The sequence below is a fragment of the Peromyscus californicus genome, unplaced genomic scaffold, assembly GCF_007827085.1.
Source record: "Peromyscus californicus insignis strain IS unplaced genomic scaffold, ASM782708v3 Scaffold_20__1_contigs__length_68692818, whole genome shotgun sequence".
Lineage (NCBI taxonomy): Eukaryota > Metazoa > Chordata > Mammalia > Rodentia > Cricetidae > Peromyscus > Peromyscus californicus.
The window spans coordinates 41,702,248-41,714,555 of record NW_026294503.1 but is presented as its reverse complement, the minus strand read 5'-3'; the positions used below and the strand labels follow the sequence as shown (position 1 = coordinate 41,714,555).

The 12,308-nt window shown below is 48.5% G+C and overlaps 1 protein-coding gene across 6 annotated transcripts in view; it reads left to right on the top strand.

Annotated features, from left to right (window-relative positions):
• The window catches only part of Arhgap39 (Rho GTPase activating protein 39), a 153,828-nt gene that overhangs the window by 45,850 nt on the left and 95,670 nt on the right, over positions 1 to 12,308 (top strand). Inside the window, exon 1 of one of the 6 annotated variants that reach the window (XM_052748164.1) lies at positions 130 to 408. The exons of 1 other annotated variant lie outside the window; for it this stretch is intronic. The gene's annotated coding sequence lies outside the window, so the exon portion shown is untranslated. Of the gene's footprint in view, positions 1 to 129; positions 409 to 581; positions 760 to 874; positions 981 to 1,906; positions 2,098 to 12,308 lie in introns of those variants that run through there. 4 more of the 6 variants (XM_052748161.1, XM_052748167.1, XM_052748162.1 and 1 more) reach the window with 4 other exon arrangements.

Here is a 12,308-nt window from a genome sequence, read left to right as displayed (position 1 = left end):
GCGCAAGCCCGAGGATGTGAGTTCCGTTCCTGGAACCCACGGTGGAAGGCGCCGTCCTCTGACTTCCACAGGGACACGAGTGGCACGTGCGCGCGCGCGCGCGCGCGCACAGACGATGCACAACACACAGGAAACAAGAAACTAGAAAGGAGAGCAAGCACGCCTAAGGCTGCGCCTGAGGTCACCGCGAGAACAGTTAAGGACGAGAAAAGGAGGAAGATCAAAAAGGGAAGTTAGAAGCAAGGAGCACGCAGGCTATTTTAGACAATGGCTACCTTTCCAGAGTCAAGGAAGAGGTAAACCTCCGGCGCAGAAACACCAGCAGGGGTTAGCACTAGTAAAATCGCGCCACACCCACATCAGGGCACACCTGAGGTGACCCAGAGCGCCCGAAGTGGGCGGGCACAGGTGAGAGCCAAACCGCTGGCGAGTGCGGCCCCGGGGGCGGGGCCTCCGACAGAGGCGAGGCTGGCTGAGGCTCCCGAGGGGGCCGCGCGGTGGCGCAGGCGCACTGCAGCCCCGCGGGCGGCGGGCGCCCCCTGGCGGCGGCAGCGTCCTCGCGGGGGCGGAGTCGGAGGCGGGGGGTTGCGCTTGGTGACGGGGGACGCGCGGCCGCCGCGCACTGGACCAGCGGCGGAGACCCAGGACTTGGAGCGCTGACTGCGGCGGCAACGGCGGCCGGGAGCCGCTGGGAGCTGGGGCACAGCGTGCGGTCGGTGATGAGGGGCTGTGGCGGCGCGCCGGGCGCAGGGCCGGCTGGTGAGAGCGCGGGAGGTGGGCGGCGCGGGCCGGGAAGATGGCGGAGAGGCCTCGCTGCGGCCCCACGGCCTGGCCCGGGCGGAGGCCCCCCCCCCCCCCAGCCCAGTCGTGCTAGGAATCGGGGCCCCAGGTGACCCGGTCAGGGAGCGTCCACGCGAGGGTGCCGCGGCCGAGGGCCAGGAAGTGTGAAGGCGCGTTTGCGTGAGAGAACGGACCGGAGGGTGGGTGTGAGAGTGCCGTGGTCTGCACGCGTGCCCGGCCTTTGGATGGGTGTGAGTGCGTGTGTGTCCCTGCCCAAGATAGTTGTGTGAGAGCTCTTGGCTTGAGGTGGTTTGGGTTTGTGATGGACCTGAAGGTGGGTGTGAGAGGGGAGGGTGTCTGGCCTGCAGACAGGTGTGTGCAGTCAGCCCGAGGACAGGTGTGCGAGCGTATGTGTCCAGGCCCAGAGCCGGTGTGCATGTGCCCTTCCTACGCGCTAGACTCCGTCCGTTTGTTCTCTGTAGTCGGGGTGGTGAGCGATGGTGCTTGCCGGGCGAGGATCTTGCGGGCCAGGCTTTGTCCGCGAAGCCCCGGGAGTCTCGGTGGGCGTCTCTAGGTCGGGTCATGGCTTGCTTGCTGCGCATGGTGCGCCCTGGCTTCGCCGCTGGGCCTCTGCGGCAGGCTCGGGTGGTCCTTTACCCGGCCTTTCAGTCTTGGAACTCCCTGGGCGCCTGCTGTTAGCAGGCGTGGGGTGGGTGGGGGCTGCGAGCCGGCAGGCTCTGCGTCCCGGCTCGGCTGTCTTTATTTTAAAACGTGCTGCCCGCTTCGGGCGCGGCAGCTGTGGGTGTGTTCCATGCTGCTGCTCGCCGCAGCTGCTGTGGGCGCTACGCAACCTTCAGCCGCAAAAATGCGGCTGGGCCCCCTCCCCCTTCAGTGTTGTTCGGGTTGGCCAGGCCTCCAGTGACCTCTGCAGAAAAACGTACAGTTGCGAGGCTTCAGTTCCTCCCGTGGCGCAGACAATACGGACGTTTGTCTTTGGGAGCTAGGGAGGGCAATTGAGCACCGCGTCCTGGGCGCAGTCTGTAAACAGCAGGTGGTTTTGTCCATGGCTCCCCCTTTTACAACGAACGAGGGGGATGGGAATTAGAAGGAGGAGAGGTGTGACTGGATAGTTGGGAGAGCCAGTCTTTAAGGGATTCCGAGTGCCTAGGAGGGAATGGATAGGTGGCTCCTTCCAGCTTGTGGTCTAATCAGCTGCCTTGCCAGAGGCTGGAGCAGAGTGAAAATGAGTGCTGGTTCTGGAGCCAGACTGACCGCCCTTGAGTCATGACTCCTCCTTTACTGGCTTTGTGGTATTAGGTAAGGTCCTCTTTGCCTTTGGTTTCTTGGCTATAAAATGGGTACACTAATAGTACTGGTCTCAGAATGCTGTTGTGAGGACTCTGTGACTTAAGACTTGTAAAAATTTCACGCCTTTAAGTTTGAGTGTTTGTCAGGAATTGTTCTTGCTACTAAGTTGCAGGCCGTCAGGGTTAGCTGTGGATTGGATTAGGTGCTACAGAGTGCATAAACTGAAACAATTTTTTTTTTTTTTAAGTTTTGATTTAGACTGGGTTTTGCTATGTAGCTCAGGCAGGTTTCAAACTCATGATCTTGTCTGGCATGCACTGCCATACTTGACTTAAAACATCTTAATTATTTTGTGTGTTTGTGTGTGTTTAAATTATTTGCATTGTGTGTATGTGCCAGCACAGGCATGTAGAGGTCAGAGGGTAACTTTCAGGAGTTGTTTCTCACCACCTACCATATGGATTCCAGGGACTGAATGAGATCAGAGTGCCTTTACTCACTGAGCCATCTAGCTGGCTGGAAGCAAATCTTTATAAAGGTAAAACAACCAATACTTACATAAATTGTGTAGAGGTTTTTTTTTTTAATTTTTAAAGTTATTTTTGGAAAGCAAGCAAGCATCTCATGAACTACCATAGAATACCACAGTACTGACTGGGATAGGTGAGACGGTGTTGCCAGAAAAAAAGATGTATGCAGTTCCTGGCTAATGTGAGTCAGGCCTCCAGAGCCACTGTTAGACTTCACTGAGTTACCCTTGAATTAAGAAAGGCCATTTTGTTAAAATGCACTTTGACACTGGAGATGTAAATAACAAAGTGAGAGCTTGGCGTTACTTGCACAGTAACTTGCCTTGGTAAATTATTGGAAGAAGGTTAAGACAGGCTTTAAAACAAAGTGAGGGAAATTTCCACGTTTTCCAAGGATATGGTTTGCCTTGAATCTGATCACTTTCCCCTCTTTATCTCAGCTTTACTGTGTGTGTGTGTGTGTGTGTGTGTGTGTGTGTGTGTGTGTGTGTGTGTGTTTCTGTCGCCCTGGCTGTCCTAGAACTCGATCTGTAGACCAGGCTGGCCTTGAACTCAGAGATCCACCTGCCTCTGCCTCTGCCTCCCGAGTGCTGGGATTAAAGGTGTGTGCCACCATGCCCAGCTCAGATTTATTCTTGAAAGTGACAAAATTTCATTTATACTCTGATAGAAAAATTAAGTAAAGGCTTGAGATTTGTGTCACTGAAGGTGAGGATGTTTGTTTTTTGGGATAGGGTGTCTAGCACTTGGAGATGAAAGTAGGAGAATTGAGGCCAACCTGAGTTATATGAACCACTTGAGTTATATGAGCCCATGTCTTTAAACAAAAGAAAAAGGTAGTCCCATTTCGTTCTGGCCTCTGCCATATGTGTGCTGGGGCAAAGGTCATGGATTAGCAGTTACTCATAACAAAGACTCACAGGTCCTTGCACAATATCACAGTCTAGTTGGTGCAGCCTCTCCTCAGGTGTCTTGACTCCTTGATGCCATTGAGGGGGAAAAAAATCCTTGAATTGTGTGCCTATGCTGAAATACCTAGTTTTACCAACAAGACCCCTCTGCTGGATCATGCACAGTCCTCACAGTTAACTTTTTTGGGACCCCATAAGGATGCCACAAGGCTTTGCTCATTGACATAGACTAGATATGCAGCCATGTGCATGCAGACAGTGTTGGCTACCTGCTCATGAGACCCTTTTTCCATTATCTTTCTTGCCTCTCCAGATAAAATCTTTACCCTTGCCAGGTGGTGGCACACGCCTTTAATCCTAGCACTTGAGAGGCAGAGACCAGCTTGGTCTACAAAATGAGTTCCAGGACAGCCAGGACTGTTACACAGAAAAAATCCTGTCTCAAAAAACCAAAGGAAAAAACAAAACCAACCAATCAACCAACCAAACAAAAAACCAACTTTACCCTTAGGTATTAATCTCTCTGAGGTTCCTGTGCCTCCTTGTTCCTTCTCTTCTTGGCCCTTTGAGTTGCTCCCAACTTTATGTCCCAGGTCTTCCCTGTGCCCTGGGACAGAGTCTGACCTGGACTTGGTCCTTGGGCAGCCAGTGCCATCCTGCTGGAAGTTTCTCCTCACCTGGCTTGTAGCACTGCCCAGGTCTGCTTCTACAGTAATGAACTGGAGCCCAGTGGCTGACGTTTACAGGGTGTGTCTTCTTGAACTCTAGCAGGTTAGCTATGTGCTGTCCATCTCTGAAGTGTGCCCCTGACATAAGTGAACTTCATTGGCATCTGTTGTGAGTTACGGTGAGGTGTAACTGCTCTTCTCTGTTTAATCTTTTTACAGTGTGTGTGCTGAGAAGATCCTGGCATCATCTGTTTTGTTCCACTGTGCGTGCATGTGTGTGTGTGTGTGTGTGTGTGTGTGTGTGTGTGTGTGTGTGTGTATGTATGTATGTATGTGTTTTGATTCAGTATTTGGTACACCTTTTTTTTATGTTTAAGTTTTTGGTGGCAAAATCATAATAGCATTAGAAATATTTTCCAATATTCCATACAAGTATTCCCCAAGCATTTCTTGTTCATTACCTTTTAAATTGAACAATTAATCTATGTGCAATTACTTGTATGTGCATTTTAGTGCCACAAACATGGAGCTTGGGAAGGAGACAGGCCAGACATGGGTTGAGGATGTAGCTCAGTTGTGGAGTATTGGCCTAGTATAAACAAAGCCTCAGGTTTGATTCCCTAACACTCCATAAAACCAGATGTGGTGGCACACGCTTTAATCCCAGCAGAGGCAGGCGGATCTGAGTTTGAGGGCGAGCCTGATCTGCAGAGTGAGTTCCAGGACAGCCAGGACTACACAGAGAAACCTTGTCTTGAAAAACCAAAAAAAAAAAAAAAAAAAAAAGAGGGAGGAGGGAGAGAGAGAGCATGAAAGAGAGATGGCTCTCCAAACCTGATGACCTCCTGAGTTTGTCCCTGGGTCCCACCTGGTAGAAGGTGAGAAGTGACCCTGCAGAGTTGTCCTCATATCCACATGCTGCTGTGGGATGTACATATGTCCATACACAGAGTAAACACATAAGTGTAATTTAAAAAGAAAGAAAAGCAGACCAGCAGGTATAAAGGCACTTGGCTGGATGAAGCAATGCTTATGACCAGAGCTCAATCCTTGGAACCCGCTTAAAGGTAGGAGAGACTCGGCTCCAGAAAGTTGTCCTCTGATTTCTACACTTATGCCAGGGTGCACACCTCCTCCAACCCCCCTTCCCCCCCCACATAGACAAAGTAATAATAATAATAAAATACATAAAAGTTTTAAGACTGGAGAGATGGCTCAGGGTAAAAGTGCCTGCTACCAAGCCTGATGACCTTAGTTCAATTCCCAGGACTCTCATAGTGGGAGGAGAGAACTGACCCCAGAAGATGTCTTCTAACTTCCACATGAATATATAAAATAAGTTGTATGTGTGCGTGCGTTTGTATGTGCATGCATGCCTGTGTGTGTGTGTGTGTGTGTGTGTGTGTGTGTGTGTGTGTGTGTGTGCGTGCGCGCGCGCGCGCGCGCGCATGTATGTATGTGTTTCGAGATGTTTCTCTGTGTAGCACTCACTGGCTGTCCTGGAACTCACTCTGTAGACCAATCTGGCCTTGAACTCAGAGATCTGCCTGCCTCTGCCTCCTGAGTGCTGGGATTAAAGGCATGCGCCACCACTGCCGCTGGCTGTTTTTTGTTTGTTTGTTTGTTTTGTTTTGTTTTGGGGTTTTTCGAGACAGGGTTTCTCTGTGTAGCTTTGTGCCTTTCCTGGATCTCGCTCTGTAGACCGGTCTGGCCTCAAACTCACAGAAATCTGCCTGCCTCCCGAGTGCTGGGATTAAAGGTGTGCGCCACCACTGCCTGGCAGTGTGTTTGTATTTTTTTAATGACAGGTTCTTAGCCAATCATGGTGGCACACATCTTTAATCCCAGTACTCTGGAGGCAGAGACAGTAGATCTCTGTGAATTTGAGGCCAACCTAGTCTACATAGAGAGACCCCGTCTCAGGGAAAAAACAAAAGCCACAGAACCGGACAGGTCCTTACTGTAGCACAAGCTGGACTGAAACTCACAGAGCTCATCCGCCTCTGCTGCTGAGTAGTGCTGAGGTTAAAGGCGTCTGTCACCATGCCTTCTCCTCTTTTTATAAATAAAAATATAATAGAAAAATTAAATGTTTAAAAACTTCAGGGGCTGCATAGATGGCTCAGTGGTTAAGGTTTTGTTCTTCTGGAGGATCTGGGTTCAATTCCCAGCACTTGACTGTTAGTTTACAACTGTTTGTAATTCTGGTTCCAGGGATCTGATGCCCTTTGTGGATGTGCATGGTGCATAGACATACGTGTAGGCAAAACACCAGACACATTAAAAACAACAACAACAACCTTCAAAACAGGTCTGGTGAGATGGCTGAGCAAGGCTCTTGCTGCTAAGCCTGATGACCTGAGTTCAACATATACATAGTGGAAAGAGAGAACTGATTCCCAAAAGTTGACCTCTGTCCTCCACATGCGTGTACCCCCACACACGTACACATACATACATACACATATACATACATACATACATACAGGTGTGATTTAAAGAAAAACAGCAAGCTAGGAGTGGTGGGTGCTACATACTTTTAATCCCAGCACTTGGGAGGCAGAGACAGGCAGATCCTGTGAGTTCCAGGCCAGACAGGGATACATAGTGAGACACCATCTCAAAGAAAACCAAAACAGGGCTGGAGAGATGACTCAGTGGTTAAGAGTATTGGTTGCTCTTCTAGAGGACCTGGATTTGGTTCCTAACACCCACATGGATGCTCAGAATCATCTGTGACTCCAGTTCCAGAGGATCTGATGCCCTTTTCTGGATTCTTCCAGCACTGCACTATATGATGCAAAGATATATATGCAGAGAAATATCTAAATACATAAAATAAAAATAAGTAAAATCTCAAAACAAATGAATAAAAGTCCAATCCAAAAAAACCAAAACCAACAACAAAAACTTAACAGAAAGAAGGAAAGGCCAAAGTAGTTCTCTAGACTAGGGGTAAGAAGTTATAGTCTATAAGTAGATACTTCCTGTCTTCCCCCACTTCCCTGGTCTCTTTTGGCAATAAAGTTTTATCGATACTCAGCCATTCGTGTTCATTTTTGATTGCTTTGATTGCTTTGGCAGAATTGAGTAGTTATGATAGGCTACTCGCATATGTACAGAACTGGTCTGCTCTAGAAATTTAGAGGGCAAGTGATTGCAGAGACTGCAGTCATGAGGGAAGGCTCATTTTTCCTTAGAGAGCTGAATCTGGGAAAGGAAGGATAGCATAGTATTATAGATAGGTGCTTCAAGTTTGGAAGCAAAGACACAAAAATAGGGTATAGATGGTTTTTAGAGCTTAAAGTTTGTGTAAAGAATAAAGGGAAAGCTGTGTGTGGTGGCACATACCTGTATTCCAGCACTGGGGCCCAGTGTGAGGATGGGTAGTGGAGGCAGGAGGATCAGGAGTTGAAGGGCATCTTGAAGAGCTTATTTCTTGCTCACATTTCGTTTGCTTATAACCTTGTTTCCAGACTAGGCCAACTGCTTATTTGGGACATTTTTTTTTTTTTTTTAAATGGCAAAAGGGTAGCAAGAGCTCACTGAGTTTGGTCAAGCTTCATCTTGAACTGGTGCCTCAGCTTCTATGGGCCAAAGCAGGGTAGGGTGTATAGCTCTCTAGGAGGGGCAGATGGAGACTGGAGACATTATCATGGTTCCACAGAAAATGAGTTACCATGCTCCCTGCCATGTGTGTGGTTTCAGTTGGGTGGAAATGAGGTGTACCTAGACTTGGGTGGCTTCTCCCAGCCTAGGATGGTAGAGTCAGTCCATCTGCATACAAGAGCCACTAAGGTTCTCGTATACCTCACCTCCTTCTCTTCAGACTTTGTCTCTGTGCTTTGGAGACCACAAGTCTGCTTAGTCACTAGTAGTACCCTTGGCCTTGAGTCCTTCCCTCTTCCACATTGTTGCTTATATGTATCATCCAGGCGTGATTTTGACCCACTCCTCTCTGGCATATGACAATATCAGGAACTGTTTTTGTTTATCCTTCTGGAAGGGGATGGCCAGGGACTTGTGGGGACAGGGATGCTGATAACCTATGTCCCTTTGTCACCTTTGTGTTCCTCCTGGATTTCCAGTGTCTCCTACACTGCTCTCTACAGCCTTGAGTGTCCGGAGTCTGTCATTCTTCCTTGACAACTGTTTGGCTAGTGGGCGGGACCTTAGCGCTGTGGCTCCTTTATTCCCACCCCATCTTGAGACAGGGGTCACTATGTGGCTGTGGCCCTGGCTGTCCTGGAACTTGCTATGTAGACCAAGCTGGCTTAGAGCTCATGGAGATCCGCCTGTCTCTGCCTTCTGAGTGCTGGGATTAAAAGTGTGTGCTCAGCAAGATATGCATTTTGATATCTTGTTGCATCTTGTCCGTAAAGATAGGTGAATAGGAGCTGTAGTTACTCTCAGTGTTAGGAGACGTCTCTCATTTCTTCTGTGTTGACTGCTTCCAGTTAATTGGGGTTTTTCTCTTACTTTCTGAAGTTTAGCCTGTTTGATTCTGGGTTCATATGCTTTATTTTGCTTCCTGAACCTTTTAATTTTATTTATTAGTAGTTAAAACAGATAATGTGGTCACATGGTGGAGAAGTATGCAGGTGCTTGGTGAAACCTCGTGGTTTCCTGTGGAGTTGGGAGCCTGGTTCCCTGGCGGCGGTGTCCAGCTTCTCCTGTAGACACTTGGAAAGTGCTGGTGTGTGTGTAAGTGTTTCTGACCTGTCTTAGTCACTGTTCTACTGCTGTGAAGAGACTTCATGGCCAAGGCAATTCTGTTTGTTTGTTTTTCAAGACAGGGTTTCTCTGTGTAGCTGTGGCTGTCCTGGAACTCACTCTGTAGCCCAGGCTGGCCTTGAACTCACAGAGATCCACCTGCCTCTGCTTCCCAAGTGCTGGGATTAAAGGCGTGCGTCACCACTGCCCAGCTCAGGCAATTCTTATAAAAGAAAGTGTTTACTTGAGGGCTTGCTTCTAGTTCCAGAGGTTCACATCATGGGGAGCATGGTGGCATGAATGTTCTGGGCCTCTAGCTGAGAGCTGCATCCTGATCTGCAGCTAAAGAGAGAGAACCTCAAAGCCCACCCTAGTGACACACTTCCTCCAACAAGGCCACACCTCCTATTCCTTATAATCCTTTCAGATACTGACACTCTCTGGTGACTAAGCATTCAAATATATGAGGCTGTGGGACCATTCTTTTTTTTTTCTCTCTTTTTTTTTAGTTTTTAATTTGTATTTTTATTTTGCAATACAATTCAGTTCTACATATCAGCCACGGATTCCCTTGTTCTCCCCCCTCCGCCCCCCTCACCTTCCCCCCAGCCCACCCCCCATTCCCACCTCCTCCAGGGCAAAGCCTTCCCCACAGACTGAGATCAACCTGGTAGACTCAGTCCAGGTAGGTCCAGTCCCCTCCTCCCAGGCCGAGCCAAGCGATCCTGCATAGGCCCCAGGTTTCAAACAGCCAACTCATGCAATGAGCACAGGACCTGGTCCCACTGCCTGGATGCCTCCCAAACAGATCAAGCCAATCAACTGTCTCACCCATTCAGAGGGCCTGATCCAGTTGGTGACCCCTCAGCCATTGTTTCATAGTTCATGTGTTTCCATTTGTTTGGCTATATGTCCCTGTGCTTTATCCAACCTTGGTCTTAACAATTCTCGCTCATATAAACCCTCCTCATTCTCGCTAATTGGACTCCCAGAGATCCACCCGGGGCCTAGCCATGGATCTCTGCATCTGCAAGCTTGTACAACCACTTTGGAAATCAATATGGTGCTTTCTTAGAAAATTGGGAATCCATCTCCCCCAAGATCCAGCTATACCACTCTTGGGCATATACCCAAGGAATGCTCAACCACACCACAAGAGCACTTGTTCAGCTATGTTCATATCAGCATTGTTTGTAATAGCCAGAATATGGATGCCCTTCATCTGAAGAATGGATAAACAAAATGTGGTACATATACACAATGGAATACTACTCAGCAGAGAAAAACAATGACATCATGAGGTTTGCAGACAAATGGATGGATCTAGAAAAAATCATCCTGAGTGAGGTAACCCAGACTCAGGAAGACAAACATGGTATGTACTCACTCATAGGAGGATACTAGATGTGGAACAAGGATGACTGGACTGCTACTCACAACCCCAGGGAGGCTACCTAGAAAACAGGACCCCAAGAAAGACACGGGGATCGCCCAATGACGGAGAAATGGAAGAGATCTACATGAACAGCCTGGACATGAGTGGGGGTAATGAAGGCCGAGGGTCGAGGGAAAGAGAGCTTGGGGGAGCGGGAGATCCCAGCTGGATCAACAACAGAGAGGGAGAACAAGGAATAGGAGACCATGGTAAATGAAGACCACATGAGAATAGGAAGAAGCAAAGTGCTAGAGAGGCCCACAGAAATCCACAAAGATACCCCCACAACAGACTGCTGGCAATGGTCGAGAGACAGCCCAAACTGACCTACTCTGGTGATGGGATGGCCAAACACCCTAAGTGTCGTGCTAGAAATCCCATCCATTCTTATTTAAACCACCACATGACCCTTGCCCCTTGGGCTCTGTTGGCAGGTTGTCCCGTATCAGTACATATTCCAGTGCTGAAAATGGCTATGTGGTATTCTGTAGTAAGAGGACATGTTGTAACTTATGTAACCAGCTCCTGCTGGTGAATCTTGTGAAATTAATCAAGGTGTTAGGCAGTTTTGCAAATGTATGAATGTATCTAGAGACATTCCTTGAGAAGTAGTATGTATTTCTTTAGTCAGTCATTCTATGATAGCAGTTTTATCTCTTCATTTGTTTTTGTTTTTTTTCCAGGCAGTGTATTCCTGGCTGTCCTTGAACTCTCTGTAGACCAGGCTGGCCTTGAACTCAGAGATCCACCTGCCTCTGCCTGAGTGCTGGGACCTAAAGGTGTGTGCTGCCACCACTACCCAGCTTAGTTTTATCTCATATGTCTTTAATTCTGTGCTTCTTTCGGCCATTTGTTCTCCCAGTATTATCTATCTCTTTGTATTTTAAATATTATAGTTGTTCAGACAAAATGAGTTTCTCTACTGGAATGGAGTCACCATTTTGTGTTTTCTTATGGTCAAGAAGGGAAGCATGGGCCGGTGTGATGTCTTAGCAGGTCAAGGTGCTTGTTGCAGCCTGGTCTTAAGGGAACAGTGTACAGCAGTGGCAGTGTGAACGGAAGTGGAGTGTGGGGGTGCAGCTGCCCCCCAGGTGTTGGTGTGGATGTGACAGTCCCTCCCTACCAAGTTCCAGTCTTTGTTTACCACCTCCTTTCACGTTTCCGTGTGTGTGTGTGTGTGTGTGTGTGTGTGTGTGTGTGTGTGTGTATGTATGGTGTGTATTTGTGTGCCTGCCCTCCTGTGTGTCTGTGTGCGTGTGTGTACGGTGTGTGTGTGTGTGTGTGTGTGTGTGTGTGTGTGTGTGTGTGTATGGTGTGTATGTGTGTGCCTGCCCTCCTGTGTGTCTGTGTGCATGTGTGTACGGGGTGTGTGTGTGTGTGTGTGTGTGTGTGTGTGTGTGTGTGTGTGTAGGCCTTAAGTTGATATGTTGTATGTCTTTCTTGATTGCTCTTTATTTGCTGAGGCAAGGTCTCTTGCTGAACCCAGAGCTCTTGTTAGCCAGCCTGTCCAGAGGACCTGTCTCCACCTCCCCAGGACTGGGATTACAGGCAGCTGCTGTGCCTCCCTGATGCTTCCCTGGGTTCTCGGAATCTAAACTCTAATCCTCATTCATGCACAGCGAACGCTTTATCATTGAGCCGTCCTCCTAGAAGGTTTCCATGGTTTTGATAACATCACTGAGAGCACAGACATTTTAACTTTTTTTTTTTTTTTTTTTTTCGAGACAGGATTTCTCTGTGTAGCTTTGCGCCTTTCCTGGAACTCACTTGGTAGTCCAGGCTGGCCTCGAACTCACAGAGATCCGCCTGGCTCTGCCTCCCGAGTGCTGGGATTAAAGGCGTGCGCCACCACCGCCCGGCCATTTTAACTTTGATGAAATCTAGTCTGCTTTTTCTTTAGTTGCTCGTATTTTGGTGTTGTAGCTAAGAAAGCACTGCCTAATCTAAGGCCACAAGGATTCAT